This window comes from Vigna angularis, chromosome 7 (genome assembly GCF_016808095.1).
Source record: "Vigna angularis cultivar LongXiaoDou No.4 chromosome 7, ASM1680809v1, whole genome shotgun sequence".
Taxonomy (NCBI): Eukaryota; Viridiplantae; Streptophyta; class Magnoliopsida; order Fabales; family Fabaceae; genus Vigna; species Vigna angularis.
Window position 1 is genome coordinate 28,151,520 of NC_068976.1, and position 20,136 is coordinate 28,171,655.

The 20,136-nt window shown below is 34.9% G+C and overlaps 1 non-coding gene and 1 pseudogene across 1 annotated transcript; both read left to right on the forward strand.

The window, feature by feature from the left end:
* Positions 1–15,369: 15,369 nt before the first annotated feature.
* On the forward strand, positions 15,370–15,695 carry LOC108337943 (uncharacterized; annotated as a pseudogene).
* Positions 15,696–19,307: 3,612 nt separating this feature from the next.
* On the forward strand, positions 19,308–19,394 carry LOC128193433 (small nucleolar RNA snoR114). The gene has a single exon (XR_008244655.1). It is a non-coding gene; the product is annotated as a small nucleolar RNA snoR114 (small nucleolar RNA).
* Positions 19,395–20,136: the final 742 nt, after the last annotated feature.

Consider the following 20,136-nt stretch of genomic DNA (forward strand, 5'->3'; position numbering starts at 1 on the left):
GTTTGATGAGGAACAAAACGGTGATAAGGGACTACCTATTGTGTTGTTGATTTTGAAAACTTCAATTGCATTGAGTTGTTCATCCTGAATGAAGCTTTTACTATTAGGATGCATTTCCAATGAGGCATGATCGAGACCGAGCGGTCGGTGAAGCGGTGGGTGGATTGAGTCTTTGCAACCGAACGGAGGCATGACCGAGACCGAGCGGTGCATGACCGAGACCGAGCGGTGCATGACTGAGACCGAGCGGTGGTAGTTAGGATTTTGAGTTCTGACAGTATCTTCTCTTCTCTTACCTGCTCGATCATCCCAATAACATTTCTTATCTCACATTCATATACATCATTCATTTTGTCAGGACGAATCCACTCGCATTTTGTTCCCAACCCCACAGTTTTTGTTCTAAGCTTCTTGAAATTGTTATGATATTCTGATTGAATCTTGAGTTTAGAATTTTGTTCAGGTTTTGAATTGCGTATCCTTTTTAAATGCATCCATGACTGAAACTCCATAGAATCTGTCTCCGCTTTTGTTAATATGCTTACCAGAATCTTGATATGCTTACTAGAATCTTGAAGATTTCAAAAATTGGATTTCTTTTACTTCCTCGGGACACTAGTAGTGTTGGCTCATCAAGTGTACCTGACAAAGGAAAAGCAGCAATCTGGTATGGAGTTCTGAATAAAATGAGAAACATAAACCAAGCTGAGAGCTGTATCTAGGTGGCGAAAATTATATAGATGAATAACTTTGAAAGAACTAGATTAGGTCAGTGCTATGGCGAGCTCAAAGGCAGGTTTTAGGTTTTCTTTGCTTCTGTTTTCTTTTTCTACTCGCTACTTAGGAACCTTTTTGTCTTTCTACTCGCGTCTTCTCTTCTTCTTCCAACAGCATATGCAGAGAAGGTGTCGCCGGCGGAGGAGCGGAGCTGGAGATGGAGATGAAGGAGGTGAAGGTGGAGGTGACTATGGAGTCGCAGGAGGATAAAAAGAAGAAGAAAAGCAACGTGGCACACAATAACGAGGGAAGGTGGCATAACACGTGGCTTGCCGTTTGCCACATGAAAGAAAATTTAACGCCGTTCAATTTTAAGGACTAAAAATAAGATTTTCAAAAATAAGAGGACTAAAAGGAACAAAACTTTCGAATAGGGACTAAACCCAAAATCGCGTGATAGTTTAGGGACTAAAAACATATTTAACCCTAAATAAAAGTTAGAAGGAGAAATTAATATAAAAGTGGGGTGTGGAAAAGTAGATGGAGAAATGGATTAAAAAAAATAATAAAAAATGTTGATGCAGAAGATATAATTAAAAAATGTAAGTGGAATAATTAGAAAAGTTGGTATATAAAAATTAATATGGAAATGAGGTGGAAAAAGTAAATGAAAAAGGTAGATGATGTGGAATGTGATATGGATGGTGATGTGGAGAGTGGGGTGTGATAAGAGAAAATGGGTGGTGAGGAAGTAAAAAAGTGTGAAATTATTTTGGGCCATTAAATTAAGGAATAAAAATTTAATTTGACGGTTCAAAGAGTAAAACAAATAATATTATTTTTTATTCTGTTGTTCTTTTTTATTTACCCGGACAAAATTGGGTGTTGACAGTATGCAACAAGAAATTTAACATAGATTATTTACAATTGTCAATATTATATTTCATTGGTTTCATTCTCACACATTCACAAACATCTCAATTCTATATTCAAGTTAAAATCAACTCCCCAACATACTCAAATTCTATTACTAAAGCCTTTAAGCTTATGATCACTCATTAAGTTTCAATCCCTTGAATCGTCAATAAGTAAAATCATGCATTAAGTTCAAGAGTTTTAATATTAGGTTTAAACTCTCGGATGGTCCTCGTATTTGTAGTGGAATCTCAAGTTAGTCCTCTTGTTAAAATCCGGTCTCAATTAGGTCCTAAATTTTGGAAAATTGACTCAATTAAGCCTTTTCCATTAAGTATTGATAGGCGGCTTTAATAGATGCTAATGTGTTACACAATAAATATGCTGATATTTAAAGTTTTATTACGTGGAATTAATATTTAAATTAAAAGACTTTGACATGGCAAAAATTAGGGCTTTATGAGAAAAAGAAAATTGAAAAGGTAATTAGGAATTTGATCGGAAAACTAACTTGAGTTGCACGTGCCAACGAGTGAGGCATGGGAACTGTTCGGTACCCTTTGAATAAGGCAATTGGTCGTTGAAGAACTTTCACAACTTTTTCAAAGCGTGGAGCTAACAGAAGGGGACAGAGGGGTGTAAAAATTCATACTAAAGATTTGATAAATCTAAATATCTCAAACAAGCACATTTAATTATATTCAGATTTATAAGAAAGAAAAGCGGAAGCAGAAAGACCAACCTCCAGCCATTGTTGTATGCTTGCTTAAATTCTAGTTTCTAAACCCTTGCTCTTAAAACACGATGGTGATGTATATGAAATAAAGAGTAGGCTCAGTGACCTGATATGAAATTTTCTGTAGTGCTCCAAAAACCATCACAGAGTATTTTTATATAACGTTAGAAGAGATTGTTGTGGGAATAATGGCACACCCACACGTTTGAAAACGGTTTTTATTTAAAATGGACCACTTTCAGAATATTAACTGCTTTTAAAATATTAACTGAAAAGGAAATAAAATAAATGGGATCAATATATTCTTAAAATGTAACCTCTTTTCTGTATAAGGCTAACATTCTCCCACTTGGTCCATTTTATTCAACCATCAAACGTAATAAGAGACCAAATATATGAATCATGGTGACAGTTCCTCTAATAATGAGTATTATCTCCCATGTATTACGATGTATTTAGTCTCACATCACAAGCTCTTAACTCTAATGAATAAACCATATGTCTATTCTAGGTCACAATTAAATGAGTTTTCTCAAAGTAACTAGTTATGTGCACAAATAATTGAGAAAACATTAAACTGAATAAGAGTTTTATCAAAATGAAAGTACTTACAATGATTGTCATATCATGGAACCAAGTCCCATTCGTGTTACATGATCCTTAAAATTCTTTGGTGGCATGCCTTTAGTTAAAGGATCAGCAATCATCAACTCGGTGCTAATGTGCTCAATGACCACTTTCTTTTCTTTAACACGTTCTCTTATGGCTAGATATTTAATATCGATGTGTTTACTTTGACTTCCACTTTTATTATTCTTAGCCATAAAAACAGTAGCAGAGTTATCACAATACAACTTTAGTGGCCTAGCAATTGAGTCCACAACTCTAAGCCCAGATATAAAACTCTTCAACCATACACCATGTGAAGTAGCCTCAAAGCAAGAAACGAACTCAGCCTCCATAGTAGAAGTAGCAGTCAAGGTCTGCTTTTTGCTACTCCAAGATACAGCTCCACAAGCTAGCATGAAAACATAGCCAGATGTAGATTTTCTGGTATCAACACAACCAGCAAAGTCTGAATCAGAGTAGCCTACCACTTCCAAATTATCGGTTCGTCTATACATGAGCATGAAAGCTTTTGTTCCTTGAAGATATCTCATTATTTTCTTTGCAGCTTTCCAGTGGTCAACACCTGGATTACTCTGAAATCTTCCTAAAACTCCAACTGCAAATGCAATGTCAGGTCTAGTACAAACTTGAGCATACATAAGACTTCCGACAACTGAAGCATATGGAATATTTTTCATCTGTTCCCGCTCAAGATCATTTTTCGGGCATTGACTTAATTCAAGTTTGTCACCCTTTACAATGGGAGCTACACTTGGTGAACAATTCTTCATGTTAAACCTCTCTAAAACTTTGTTGATATAGGTCTCTTGAGACAAACCCAAAATGCCTCGAGATCTTTCTCTATGGATCTTAATGCCAATGACATAAGATGCCTCTCCCATATCTTTCATGTCAAAGTTCTTTGAGAGAAATTGTTTCACTTCATATAGCAAACCCTTATCGTTGGTTGCAAGCAAAATATCATCCACGTATAATACAAGGAAACAAATCTTACTCCCACTGACCTTTTGGTATATACATTGATCCATGATGTTTTCTTCAAAACCGAATGAAGTGATAACATCATGAAATTTTAGATACCATTGGCGGGAAGCTTGTTTTAATCCATAGATGGATTTATTAAGCTTACATACCAAGTGCTCATTGTCTTTAGAAGAGAATCCTTCAGGTTGTTTCATGTAAACCTCTTCCTCTAGATCACCATTAAGGAATGCTGTTTTCGCATCCATTTGATGTAACTCAAAATCAAAATGAGCTACTAATGCCATAATTACTCGGAAGAAATCTTTCTTAGATACAGGAGAAAAGGTCTCTGTGTAGTCAATTCCTTCTCTTTGAGTGAATCATTTGGCAACAAGTCTTGCCTTATGTCTCTCAATGTTGCCTTTTGAGTCTTTCTTGGTTTTAAAGACCCATCTACATCCAATGGATTTTACACCATCAGGCAACTGAACGAGATCCCAGACTTTGTTGGATGCCATAGAATCCATCTCGTCTTTCATGGCATCATACCATAGTTTTGATTCTTTAGAACTCATGGCTTGTGAAAACGTTTCAGGATCATTTTCGGCTCCAATGTTGTAATCCGATTCTTGTAAATACACTTCATAATCACTAGAAACTGCTGGTCTTCTGATTCTAGTAGATCTTCTTAATGTTGTGTCAACATCTTGATGAGAAGCTTGTTGTTCAACTGGTTGTTCAACATTTACTTGTTGCTCCCCATCAACAACTTGATCTATATTATCATTCTCAGCAATTTGTGGAACTTCAATTATTGGTTGTCTAATTTGCTTTTGAACTGGAGAAGCGTGAATGACTACCAATCTTTCATTTGATTGAGAGGTTTGAGCTTCATAGTGATCTTTTTCAAGATCAACGTCTTGATTTAAATCACTCCCACTAATCAAATTATTTTCAAGAAACTTTGCATTTCTTGATTCCACAATCTTAGTGTTATGAGTTGGACAATAGAATCTATAACCTTTGGACTTTTCAGCATATCCAATGAAATACCCACTAATAGTCCTTGGGTCTAGTTTCTTCTCTTGTGGATTATAAATTCTCACTTCAGAAGGACATCCCCAAACGCGTACATGTCGTAAACTAGGTTTTCAACCTTTGAATAACTCAAAAGGTGTTTTTAAAACAACCTTAGTTGGGACCCGATTTACTATATACACAACCGTCTTAAGTGCTTCAGTCCACAAGAACTGAGGAAGTTTTGAATTACTCCTCATACTTCTCACCATATCCATCAAGGTTCGATTTCTTCTTTCTGCTACACCATTCTGATCTGGAGAGTCAGGCATGGTATATTGGGCAACAATCCCATGTTCTTGAAGAAATCTAGCAAACGGACCAGGTGCTTGTCCATTCTCCGTGTATCTACCGTAGTACTCTCCACCTCTATCTGATCTCACAATCTTAATTTTCTTTCCACATTGTAACTCTACTTCAACCTTAAAAACTTTAAAGGCATCTAAGGCTTCATCCTTAGAACGAAGTAAGTACATATACATGTATCGTGAGTAATCATCTATAAAGGTGATAAAGTATTTTGGACTACTTGCGTCCATATCCGGACAACAAATATCTGTATGAATAATTTCTAGTAAACTTGAACTCCTCTTAGCACCTCTTTTGGACTTGTTAGTTTGCTTACCCTTAATGCAATCCACGCAAGTCTCAAAATCAGTAAAATCCAATGTACTAAGTACTCCTTCATTTACTAATCGCTTAATTCTCTCAATGGAGATATGTCCCAATCTACGGTGCCATAAAACAGAAGAATCCTCATTCATAACACATCTTTTTAACCCAGCGGAAACATGCATAAAACTATAAGCAGCGTTGTTTTGCAATTTAATAAAGTAAAGACCATCGCATAATTCCCCAAAGCCAATAACTTTGGATTTATTCAATAAAGTAAAACCAGAATCCATAAAATTAAAGGAAAAACCCAAAGGTGCAAGTTGCGAAATAGAAATCAAGTTCTTGCTAAAACTAGGAACATAAAAGGTATTTTCTAAACATAAAACAAAACCACTGCTTAAAACTAAATTGCACGTCCCAATGGCTTCAACATGTGAACTCATCTTGCTTCCTGAATAGATGTGTTGCTCACTTCCCATCGGTTTCCTTAGGTTTTCCATACCCTGCAAGGTATTAGAAACATGGATTGTAGAACCAGAATCAATCCACCATGTGTTATGATTAAAACTAGTCAAATTAGATTCATAACAGACAAAAGCAAACAAATTACCTTTCTTTTCAAGCCAATCCTTAAACTTTTGACATTCCTTCTTCATGTGTCCCTTCTTTTTACAAAAGAAACATCTCGACTCCTTCTTAATAACTGGCTGAGCAGGAATCTTTCCCTTCTTATTAACTTGGTTCTTCTTATTCTTAAATGAAGTGGTCAAGTTCACCTTCTCCCCTTCTGCAATCAATAGCCTTTCTTCTTCTTGAACACACATGGTCAATAATTCATTAATAGACCACTTGTCCTTATGTGTGTTGTAAGAGATTTTAAAGGGAGCGTAATGGTAAGGCAAAGTGCACAAAATATAGTGCACTAGGAAAGAATCAGACATGGTAACTTCCAAAGCTTTTAGTTGAGCCACAATGTCCCTTATGCGCATGATATGATCACGCACTCCCTTAATTCCAATGAGCTTTAAGGATGAAAACTGCATTATAAGAGTGCTGGCAAGAGATTTCTCAGATGTCGTAAACTGCTCATCAATAGCCCTCAGTAAATCCTTGACATTCTCATACTGATCAACCGAACCCCGGATTCCAGCGGAAATGTTGGTTTTTATGAACGTTACGGAGAGACAATTTGACCTCTCCCATTTTTCATAAAGTTCAATGGCATCTGAAGTGCTAGTTTCAGTAATACCCGGTGGTTCAGGTTTTCTAATAGCATAGTCTATGTCCATCCAGCCTAAATGAAGAAGAACTCTCTCCTTCCAAATCTTATAATTATCTCCTTTCAATTTGAGAATACCACACTTGATATCAGAAATATTCACAGATTGAGAAACTACAAATTCAAAATTTTCATGTTCATTATCAAATTTGAAACTAAAATAAATATCATGTTTTACCAATGTAAAACATGTCTTTACCAATGAGTCTATTAACATAAAACTTGCCTGTGGGCTAAAGTCTTACTCAATTAGACTCATTTAACCTTATGATAAAACTATTAAATTATATCACATTCCTAATTCCTGTGGGAAAATTAAGAATTATAATAAATATTTTATCCTAATTAATCATACAAATGTAAGGAAAATCCTGTGGGTATATTTCATCACATTATATATAATTAATTACAATTAATGTTTCAATAAAGTGATCTTTATAATATAATTTAATTAATTAAAGATGCTGTGGCTACTCTCTATTTATTAAAAAATTATATTTATCACTAAACATTAAATTCTCTCTTATATTTAATCTAAATAAAATATAAGAATCATATTATAAATATATAATATTTAAAAATTATTATACTAACGTATAATATCCACACACATTTTTTTAATCCTAATTGCCTATATATAATATTCAAAATTATTATACTAACGTATAACAGCAATAAGAAAAGGCATCTAATATCTAACATTAAATATTATATATTTATATATATGAAAAGCAATGCACAGAATGAAAAGAACTGTGGGTTGTATTAATTAAAACCAGAAGCATACAAATCTCCAGTGTGCGCGTATGTGAACAACAGATAAAGAAGAAAAATAAAAAAAAAACTGAATATATTGTTATGAAAGATGTCCAAAATGAAACGAAAAACAAATGTCGTTTCGATCATCTTCAACCTCCAGCATGGTTCCAACAAGGTGTATTCAAACACGAACCCAATAATATGTGAGGGTTTTAGCACCAAAATTTCACAGAAAATTTTCTTCTTTCGATTCAGTTTCAAAACAATTGATAAAACTAAAAAACACAATACGCAGAGGAGTGAACCAAACAAGGCAGAGGATAAACGGCTCTGATACCAAATGTAAAAATTCATACTAAAAATTTGATAAATCTAAATATCTCAAACAAGCACATTTAATCATATTCAAATTTATAAGAAAGAAAAGCGGAAGTAGAAAGACCAACCTCCAGCCATTGTTGTATGCTTGCTTAAATTCTGGTTTCTGAACCCTTGCTCTTAAAACACGATGGTGATGTATATGAAATAAAGAGTAGGCTCAGTGACCTGATATGAAATTTTCTGTAGTGCTCCAAAAACCATCACAGAGTATTTTTATATAACGTTAGAAGAGATTGTTGTGGGAATAATGGCACACCCACATGTTTGGAAACGGTTTTTATTTAAAATGGACCACTTTCAGAATATTAACTGCTTTTAAAATATTAACTGAAAAGGAAATAAAATAAATGGGATCAATATATTCTTAAAATGTAACCTCTTTTCTGTATAAGGCTAACAAGGGGTTGACACCGTTTACAAGCAAAGGAAGTCTTCCTCCTTCAAATCTGTCTTCAACATCTTCAAATCTAGCAGTAGGCAAAGAGGGGGCATTATGATGCTTATGACGATAGACCCAAACAATGTACCAGAGTTTGGCCTAGTGACGAGGACAAAGGTCGCTGTGGGTGGCTGATGATGTCATTGACATGCGAGCCACAACTTTCATTCCTCAATACAAGAAACGAGTTTCTGAGTCAGAAGTTCACTGTCAAGCTTAAGTCCAGCAGTAGAAACCAAAATCTCACTCTCCTCCATTTAAATAATTTCTTTCTGCCTCTACTGTAATTAGCTATTCATTATCATATGTCAATTCCACAATATTAATCTTGTTATCAATAAACTTCCACTTCGTTAATTCAGAATTTGCCTTTCTTCCAATGGAACATTATTCACTTGTTCCCTTGCCCATACCCTTAATAACAAGAGAAAGCATTCATTTATGAGTATCTGTAGTCTCCCATTTGTTTTAGGTTGAGATTCTTAGTCAACTACATCATCCTAATATGGTTTTGTTACTTGGAGCCTGTCTTGAGAATGTTTTCCTAATTTATGAATACCTGGAAAATCGAAGTCTAGAAGACTATCTTCTCAACAAAAATAGAAAACCATCACTTCCATGGTTTTTTCGATTTCGCATAGTTTTTGAAATGGCTTGTGGGCTTTCATTCTTGCATAATTCGAAGCCAGAATCGATTGTACGCCGAGATATAAAACCCGACAACATTTTGTTAGACAAAAATTATGTGAGCAAAATTTATGATGTTGGGCTGGCTAAACTCCTTGCAGAAGTTACTCCTAACAATATTACAGAATACCAAGAATCAATCCTTGTCGGTACTTTGCATTACATGGACCCAGAATATCAGAGAATTGACATTGTTTAACCCTTAAATTGGAAAAGGGAATATGCAAGTTGACTGGTGAAGAAATTGTCTGAAAGATCAAGAGTTTGAATCTTTTGGACCCTACTAATCTTAGAAGGGATTGGTCCTGTAATATTGTTATCTTGCAGAAGCATGCAAAATGCATAGTAAGATAATATTGTTATCCGATATCGACATGGTCGTGCACTACCATTTCTTTTCGTTGGACCTCTTGCACTCTAAGTCGTCCGGAATTCCCGTTGCATTGTCCTCACCGTTGGTCGATCATGTGTGATCCATTCGAAGAGGAACCCTAATTGAGCAGTAGCCACAAAATCCCTAATCTTTTCTTTTCTTTTCTTTTCTTTTACTTTACCAAATTTCACGTCATAATTTAAAATGTAGGCTTAATACCATTATTGGTCCCAATTTTGGTTGGTTATATTTGAAATGGTCCCCATTTTTTTTTTCTGTTCAATGTAGTCCTAAAGAGCGTAAATTGTGTTTAATTTAGTCCTTTTTGTAAACACCGTTTTAAATCGTTAACGACCATTGCTCTAGCTGTGCAAACCCGAAATGGGATGTCATTTAATTAGTGCCACGTCACTATCTTCTTCAACCGAACCCTAACACCACCGTCGTCGCAGAGATCGTCCAAAGTCACCATGCTGCCGTGAAGCCACGCCTGTAGAGAACCATTGCAGCCATCATGCACAACCTCCATGGCCACCACCATCAAAGTCGCGATCTCCCCCAAGTCTCACGAAACTCTCCTCAGACCGTTGCGCTACCCAGATCACCTCCGCGCCTCCGCCATCACAGGATTTTCGCAAGCCACCGCTGCAGCATCTCGTATCTTCAAATCAAACACAAGCACCCAGAAACAGAGAAAGTTGAATCGCATCACCCAAACCGCTAAGTCTTCACCGTCAATAATACTGCAAGCCACCTTAATCTTCATTCTCGCGCATCAACCATGAATCATCCAAATCGAGAGCTTCATCGTCAGTGCGACAATCCTTGTCGCCGTCGCGCAAAGTTCCAGGGCCATCATCTTTCCTAACCTGCAGAGAACCACAACGAAATCCAGAAAAATCCCAAATCAAAGAAACCTAGAATCGCGTCGCTACTTGCCTCCACCGCCACCATGAGTGCTTTCTTACACAACTAGGTTCGTCTTCTTCATGCTACCATGAGCTGCAGAATTCGCGAAATCATCCTCCATTGAAGCAAAACTGCGAGCATCGTTTTCCTTCTTCTCGCGGCACAGGCGCAGGAAGGTTCCCCCAAATGCAGAACCCTAATTTTGGGGTGGTAAAGGGGCTGCCACGAAGACTCTACTTTTGGTGACATGGTAGTAGTTAAATGTCATCTCATTTGGAGTTTGCACAGCTGGAGTAATGGTCGTTAACGATTTAAACGACGTTTGCAAAAAGGACTAAATTGAACACAAATTACGATCTTTAGGACTACATTGAACAGAAAAAAAATTGGGACCATTTTGAACATAACCAACCAAAATTGGGACCAATAATGGTATTAAGCCTAAAATGTATTTCCATGTAATAAGATCACACAGATCAACATGTTTACTATGCAACACGTCAACATCTGTTAACGATCGTCCGGAAAGGGTTTAATTGAGTCAGTTTTTCAAAATTTAGGACCCAATTAAGACCATTTTCAACAAGAGGAACCACTTGAGATTCCACTACAAATACGAGGACCATTCGAGGTTTTAAACCTTTAATATTACTAATGAATTATGTTCTATTGCTAGATACAACCTCCATTAGGTATTCAATTTCAGTTCTAGGTTCAAAAGACATTTTTAAACACCTAAAAAACCAACAACCAAGTTATGAATGGTGAAGCCAAAACAAGCATAGATATTAACCTTGAAATGGAAAAAAATATGTATTAACATTACAAAATACACAAGATTCAGTTTATTACATCAAATCTCAATAAATAGGGTTAACTCTCCACGATGGAGAACCTGAGGTTTTTATATTGAAGAGATAAGGAAGAAATTGAAACGAAAGAAGGATGCATGTCCTTCCCCAATGTTCTTTGCCTTTACTCTAGACTCCAATCGTGCTTCGTCTTTGCATTTCCATGCCCAATTTATGATTCATCTTCCTCCTTAACCCAAAAGGGACAAAATCACCATTGATGAAGATTGAAGCCTAACAAGGAAAAGAGAGAGCCTCCCAACACCCCAAACAATTCCCAAGAGCCTCTCCTAGTCGCTCTAGGTGAAGAATAAAGTGTGGGAGGAGAGAATCCTCAAAGCCTTGCGAGAAACATGTTCAAATACCTAATTTTTACATGCTAGTGACGCCATCGCTGAACATCATCTTATCACCGTTGAGCGTCATAAGTTAAAATGCGAAAGGAGCTTTCTATCATACCACTGCTCAATGCAAGTCCTTTACATTAACTAGCACTCAACGCACTTTTCCACCGCTCAACGTTACTTATGCAGGGGCTGGTAGCGTTCATCCATACAAATGTGGCGCTTAACCCTAAACAATTTGACAACACTCTATAATTGAAGCTTTAAGGATGATCCCAAGGGCACCCAACGTGAGTATTTAATTCAAATTGATCATTATTTGTCTAAAACATGCTCCCTTGAGTTCTTGCTTATTTTTCTCTACTAGAATTTTTCCTTATTCATTTTTTCACACACTTAAATAAAAATATTACAGGTAAAACAAACATAAAACAAAAAATACAAAACAATACAAAACACGCAAAACTTTAAGATAAAACAAGTAAAAGCTAAAAAAATTGATTTATTCATGATAACATAGTCACAAAAATAAGTAAAAATGGATGTTATTATACCCATTAGGTGACATAAATCACTTTATGACATTCGTAAATAGGCTAAGTCATAATTGTGACATAGATTTTTCTATTGTGATGTGGGTTAGTTATGCCAATTCACAATTGATTTATGGTGTTTGAATTACTACATTTTTAAATAAATTTACACTCTTGCTATTAATTATAATTTTGTTGCAGTGGAGTTTGATCCAACAAACGTGGTCATAATCTTATGGTTAAAGCAGGAAAGATATTAGTATCATACAATCTTCATAATAATATTGATTTTTTCTTAAAATCAAACAAAAATATATAAAATATTAAATTATTCTTTAAGTAATTATTTAATATAAAATATTCATAAAATTACTTATTTGATCCTAATAAAATTTTATCTTAATCCTACATATTTTCATTCACAATAAAAACTAAGATTACATAGTTATTTATAAAAGTACTTTTGAGTAGATATTTTTAGTTTTAATGCTTTAAAAGTTTTTAGTATCTTAACGAGACTTTACATTTACGATTTACATTATCTAAAATATAATATACTTGCAAATTATAAAATGAGAAAAAATTTAATTAAAGTTTTATTATACAAATTACTTTTAGATCATCAATATAAATATAAAATATCACAGTTCATATATATATTTTAATGTGAGGTGTCTGGTTATATATATATATATATATATACATATATATATATATATAATCATAGATATATTTTAAATAATTTATATATTCAGATTATTATATTTAAATTAATTTTTAATAGTTAAATATAAGATATGAAATTATTTATTTGATCGTACATATATTTAAAGTTTATTTAGGTAGATAGAGATACTATATAAATATTATAATAAGTTATACTTTATTCCAAAGTGAAAAGTCATTATCGATCAATTTAAATCTCTTTTTATCTGTAATAATAGTAATAATTATTGTTTTAGTTTTTGAAGTCGAGGTCAAATATATTTTTAGTATAGTTTTCTAACTCTAAGGAGAAGTCAAAGTTTTTTCTTTGTTTTACATTATTTATCATTTGATCAAACTGAGAGTTACCTATAGAAAACAGTAAGGGTTCGACAAGAACAACAGTACAATGAATATAACTTACTTACTACAAACTTGTATTTATAGATTTGGAGATGAATTTCATATATTAGTAATGACCTAATTATGACCCAATTACTAATAATCTTATTTGAACTTAACATAATCATTCTTAGCATTAACTTTAATTTAGTCTGATTAATCAATTATCCGACCGATTTATCTAAAACTAACCGTCTAATTTTAAAACTAACTGGATAATCATACTATACAATAATAATAATAATAATAATAATAATAATAATAATAATAATAATAATAATAATAATAATAATAATAATAATAATAATATAAATACACAGTTACATTAAAAGAATCTACATCAAATTCTAAGGAGGAGATTTAAAAATTAATTCATTGAGTTGAATTAAATATGAATAAAGTCACATATTTGTAAGACAGAGAAACAGCTGATCCACGTACCCATGCACTATTTCATGCTAGAAAGTAAAGTATTTTAATACAATATTCTTGGATAAATAATAAAAAGTTGCTACGTCAACTTTTTTTATGACGTGATTTTCTAGTACCCCACGCAAAAACTCCTCTTTTAGGGCTTTTCCTTACTACACCTCTTTTTTTTTTCTGTATCTCCATAAAATTGTTGAACCCAACTTTCCTATTTTAGTGAGGGATAATCTAGGGTTTACAGGTCTTATAGGGTTGCAGAAAGAGAAAAGCATAGGATAGTGCAAGAAGAAATACTTCTTTTTTAACCAGAGACATTGACTATGAGGGTGTTACTCCCTCCACCACACAATCTTCCCTACACATTTCCATTCTCTTTTTGTCCTTCTATAATATTTAATTTTTTGTAATTAAAATTTTTAACTTTATAATTTATAAAGATGTGAGTATCCGTTATATTCTTAAACGGACATCAATTAACGAATATCAACATCCGATGATATCTATATATCCTTTCAAACATAAAGATCCGATTACGGATGTCACGAGTCTAGGAAAACACAGAACAAAGTCTACTTTACTTGCTTTTTTTTCCACAACCATAAATAGCTTCTTCTTGCATCAACTTGGTGACTTCCTTACGTAAATTCTCTCGGAAGCAACCTTCACCGTAACAATAACAACACTCTCCCCAAAACACAACACCACGCTTCGCTTCCACGCACGCACCGTGCCAAACCCAACCATGCATCGTCTCCTTCTCCTCTTCATCTTCTCCGTTCTTGCAACCCCCTCTTCCTCCGTCATCGACACCTTCGTCTTCGGCGGTTGCTCCCAGCCCAAGTACACGCCGGGTTCGCCCTACAAGAGCACTGTCAACTCGCTCCTCACCTCCCTCATCAACTCCTTGTTGACATCTGTGGGCTACAAAACTACCAATCCAATCCTTTGTAATAATCTTAGAGTTTCATTTGTTTGATAGGTGGGGGAAGTGCTACCTAAAGTTGTGTGTGTCTGCAAAAGGTTCATATTGTGAGGAATGAAGTCCCACATTGGTGGGAACTTGTAAAGGGGTATGGCTTGGTGGCTATAAAAGAAACCCCTTGCCCCCTTTGTTATATATCCCATTCTCTCCTTTGTTCTCTCCTTTCTTGTATTCTCATAATTTTGAGAAGTTATTTAGTGAAAGAGAGAGGTGCTGTAAATTTCTTTCACTAGTATAAAATTTCCATTTTTGTCTATTATCAGTATTTTCTCTTCTCTGTTTTAGTTGTGTGTGCTTGTGTTGTATGACTGATACCCAACAAGTGGTATCAGAGCTATAGGTTTGTATTCCGCTTCTATTGTCATTAGAATAATGTTGGTAAAATTCTGAGTATGCACTGTGGTTGCGGTTTAATCCGATCTTCCGCATCAGAAAAGAGTTATTACTAGAAACGTTTGGTAGTGTGAAAGTACTGTTTAGGAAAGTTCTGGCTAGGAAAGATTTGGTACTTAAGAATGTCCATTTGTGACCCACCTCTCTTTCCTGGGAACTTCTTGGTGTGTTACTTCACGGTTTAACTGTGTTGTTCCGGTAGACAATACTATTCATAGTGAGAAGTGCATAAGCCGATATTTTAGAAATTATGACAACAAAATACGAGATAGAGAGGTTCAGCGGGAACAATTTCTCGTTGTGGAAATTGAAGATAAAGGTAATTTTGAGAAAGGACAATTGCATAGCTGCAATTGAAGGAAAACCCGCAGAAATGACGGAGCAGAAGTGGAAAGAAATTGACAACAACGCCATCGCGAATTTGCACCTATCAATGGCAGATTCAGTGTTATCCAGTGTGGCGGAGAAAGAAACAGCAAGGGAGATTTGGAATGCCCTCATGAAATTATATGAGGTGAAGTCTCTTCACACAAGAATATTCTTGAAGAGGAAACTCTACACTCTTCGGATGAGTGAGTCCACAATGGTGACTGACCACATCAACCATCTGAACATTCTGTTTGCCCAACTATCAGCGACAGATTTCAACATAGTTGAAAATGAACGCGCGGAGCTTCTACTGCAGAGTTTACCAGACTCGTATGATCAACTCATCATCAATATTACGAATAATAACACTGAAGGTTGTCTACACTTTGAGGATGTTGTCGGAGCAATTCTTGAAGAAGAATCCAGGCGGAGGAACAAAGAAGACATACTGGAAAGTTCAAAGGAAACACAAGCTTTGGTGATGATGAGAGGAAGATCAACGAAATATGGGTCTAGTGGGAGTCAGTCCCATGATAGATCTCAAAGTAAGAAGCATCTCAAATGCTACAATTGTGGCAAAATGGGGCATGTCAAGAAAGAATGTTGGCACGAGAAGAGTGGAAGAAAGAACTCTGATGCATCAACCTCACAAGGTTGTATGGCAAATACATCAGAGGATGAAGATATTCTATGAGAAAGAGGGGAGATCTGGTAAGTCACAAAAGCTCAGAAGATCATGACATGTGGTTATGGGAGATACATTGTAGAAAGCTAATGCAATGGTTGCATTGACAAGTCAGGAAGAAACGGTGTTGACGTGACATCGTACTTGGACATATGTCAAAGTGAAATTTGCAAGGCGGAACGTAATCTGTACTCGGGCTTAAGAAGGTTGTTTTACCTTTATGCGAGCATTGTGTGATAAGCCAACAACATAGATCGAAGTTTGCAAGTTTGACTACCAAAAAAGAAAACACAAGAAGACTTGGTTCATTCTGATGTAAGGGAATCACCAGAATTATTCCTAGGAGAAGCAAAGTTTATTCCAGGAGTTTATGAGTGTATTACATCAAGAGGAAGTCAAATGTGTTGTTGTTACCAGTTCAAGGAAACCAAAGCACGAGTAGAACTTGAAACTGGGGAAAGAATTAAGTGCTTGGGCTATGCTAACAATGTGAAGGGGTATTGCCTGTGAGTTCCACCACTCACAAGGTTATTGTTAAGCAGGAATGAAATGATGCTCCAACCAGAAGGCTTTGAAGAACAAGAAAACTTGGTTTACAGGTTGAACAAATCTCTATACGGTTTAAAGCAGGCGTCAAGGTGTTGGTATAAGAGATTTGATTCCTTTATCATTAGCCTCGGATACAACAAACTAAGTTCAGACCATTGTACATACTACAAGAGGTTTGAGGATAATGATTTATCATTTTGTTGTTGTATGTGGATGATATGTTGGTGGTAGGCCCCAACAAAGCTCTAATCCAAGAACTGAAGGCACAATTGGCTAGGGAGTTTGATATTAAAGGACTTGGAACCGGTAAATAAGATTTTAGGGATGCAAATTCACCGAGATAGAAAAAGATAGGAAGATTTGGCTTTCTCAGAAGTAAAACTTACTGAAAGTCTTGCGGTGCTTCAACATGGAAGAGTGAAAGCCAGTTTTACCCCATCTCCTATCAATTATCCTCAAGTATGAGTCCTAGCAGTGAAGTAGAGAGGATGAAGAAGTCTCGAGTACCGTATGTATCGGTGGTGGACAACCTTATAATTGCTATGATGCGTACAAGACCAGACATTGCACAAGCAGTGGGAATGGTTAGTATGTTCGTGGTAGGTTTAGGTGGAGAGCAGTAAAATGTTGATCAGGTGTTGCATTGCGTTTCAGAGAATCAGAATTAGGTGTCAAAGGTTATTGGCATATTTACGTTAATTCGATTCTACTGAAGTTTATCAGAAGAACAAGCAACACAAATGCAAAGATTGTGTGAAGATTTGATTAGTTTCATCAAAATCTTCAAGTGGGAGATTGTGAGGAATGAAGTCCCACATTGGTGGGAACTTGTAAAGGGGTATGGCTTGGTGGCTATAAAGGAAACCCCTTGCCCCCTTTGTTATACATCCCATTCTCTCCTTTGTTCTCTCCTTTCTTGTATTCTCATAATTTAGAGAAGTTATTTAGTGAAAGAGAGAGGTGCTGTAAATTTCTTCCACTAGTATAAAATTTCCATTTTTGTCTATTATCAGTATTTTCTCTTCTCTATTTTAGTTATGTGTGCTTATGCTGTATGACTGATACCCAACACATATGGCTGTAAATGCATCTACAGATTAGAAACATTGTTTCACAGTGCTTACATAGGCCATTCAAACTCTAAGATCGAGAGATTTTTAATTTCAAAATTTAATTATTGAATTTTAGTTTTTTGATTCAAAAAGCTTATTATGAAGTTCTGGAAATTTGAGAGATTTAATAATATGTTAAGACATATTATTATTAACCATAGAATTGCATCATTTGAGTTCTATGTGGACTGTAGACTATACTACAACAAAATTTCTCTTTCTTTGTCACATTAGACGTACAAGCCTTAATTACTTTCTTTTCTATATGCTAATCATATTTCTGTTTCTTTTCTATGTTTCATGAATCTAATCTAGCTCTATAATTAAACTTTTATGCTCCTGTACAAATTAACTACTTAATCATTTGTTAGTAGTTATCTACATACATGCATATGCTTCACCAGAAAAGCACAAAATGGGTGGCTTCTCAGTCTCATACATGTTGTCATTAGAGAAAAGCAAGAACTCCCTTCAATTCTGAGATGGGTAGTTTTGCAGCTCACGGATATTGACATCCGTCCAACAAGGGGTAACAGAACTCCCTTCTACAGTGTGTGCATGTGTAGGAACGTAGAGGTGTAGGGGTGCAAAGAAATTTAAGTTTTAAAAAATAAAAATAAAATTAAATTAACATAGAATATTTTTGGAATAAAAAAATTTGTAAAGAGATGTAGGGAGCATTTGGGATGATGGAGGGAGCAACTGCCTGACCATGCTCACACTACAGAGCCAACACTTCAAAACCCACTTTAAGAAGAAGAAACATGGATGATTCTTTCTGCACCGCTATATCTTCCACCTGCACCCATAGGGTTATTTAAAATACTAAAATGTGCATCTACTCACTCACCCAATTTGGCTACAAGAAATTGCAGCAGGAAAATTTACAATTACTGCAAACGTGGCCAATAATGAGGGATGTCTTTCGATGGAGAGGTTTCCAAATTGTACAACTTGAAAAAAAGAAACGAAAGATAAAGTACAAATTTGAATATTTATGTGGTGAGAAAAAAGGTAATGAAATGCCTAATAACCATTTTGTAACAATGCTTCTTCATGTTTCCTTAACTTAAGACCAAAAAGTTTAGAAGATCTTTCACAGTAGAGATGATTTTCCTCTTTTTTATATTTATCTTCCAATCGAGTGCAACCTTTTTCTATCTCTGACCTCCTTTTTTTTCTTCCTTCTTACCCCTTGTTTATATTTGCCTCCGAGTTTTTATAGAAAAACAAATCTTGAAATGAAGGTGGAAAAAAACTGAAAGAAAAAACAAAGTTTGAGAAAATTGGAAAAAAAAGAAAGTCGGATAAAGATGGTAGGTGTTATGGGAGAGAGAAAGTTACTATAAGTGTTGAGTGAGATAGATTTGGTGAAGAGTGCAATCCCATACATTACACTATTTTATCATCCCTTTTAACTATTTAAATAATTTCTTCATTGAATTTGTCTATCCGAAGCTGGTGCAATGTGTTGAGCTGTGATGAAACTGTGTTCACTGTGTTAGATGGGTCTATCACAATCCTCTGATCCTTTCAGACGAATATAACACATCCGAGCTCCACCTTTTCTTTTATATTTTTCTTCTTATTTCAACTTTTAAATTTGATTTTAGTTTTTAAAAGTGTCATCCTCTATTCAGTCCATTTATTAAGTTTCACACTCTTTTTCCTTTTAGTTTGGTCTTTTCTGTCTTCTTTTTGTTCTTGCTCATAATAATCACCACTTAAAGCTCCTGCAACATTTAACTATCTCATTATACATTTTCCTAAACATAGACAATCTTCTATCCAAGTTAAGTTTTTCATCTTTTCTTTCTAGTTTCTTCAAGTAGTATAATTTGATTTACTTAATATTTAGTTTTAATTACAATTTATATAAACTAATTTTTATTTATTTATTTTTATTTACATTGATCCTATATATTATCTTTATATATATATATATATATATATATATATACATATATATATATATATATATATATATATATATATATATATATACCCTTGCATTGTCTCGAACAACAACATTTTTCGTATTTACATCAATTGTTGCATTCTCTAATTTTATGTCTTGTTAGGTTGATTCGAAGATGGATGACCCGATCGACAACTCAGATGATGATGACACACCATCAACATATCTTCGACCTCCCCTCCCTTTAGATTCCTCAAACGAAGACGATAAACTGATATACATTATTACCTTAAAGAGAGAAATAAATAGCACTCGGTATCTTAGAGAAAGTTGAGAGCAGTGATGAAAGTGACATTGAGCTCCACCTTTATTTATACCTGCGGA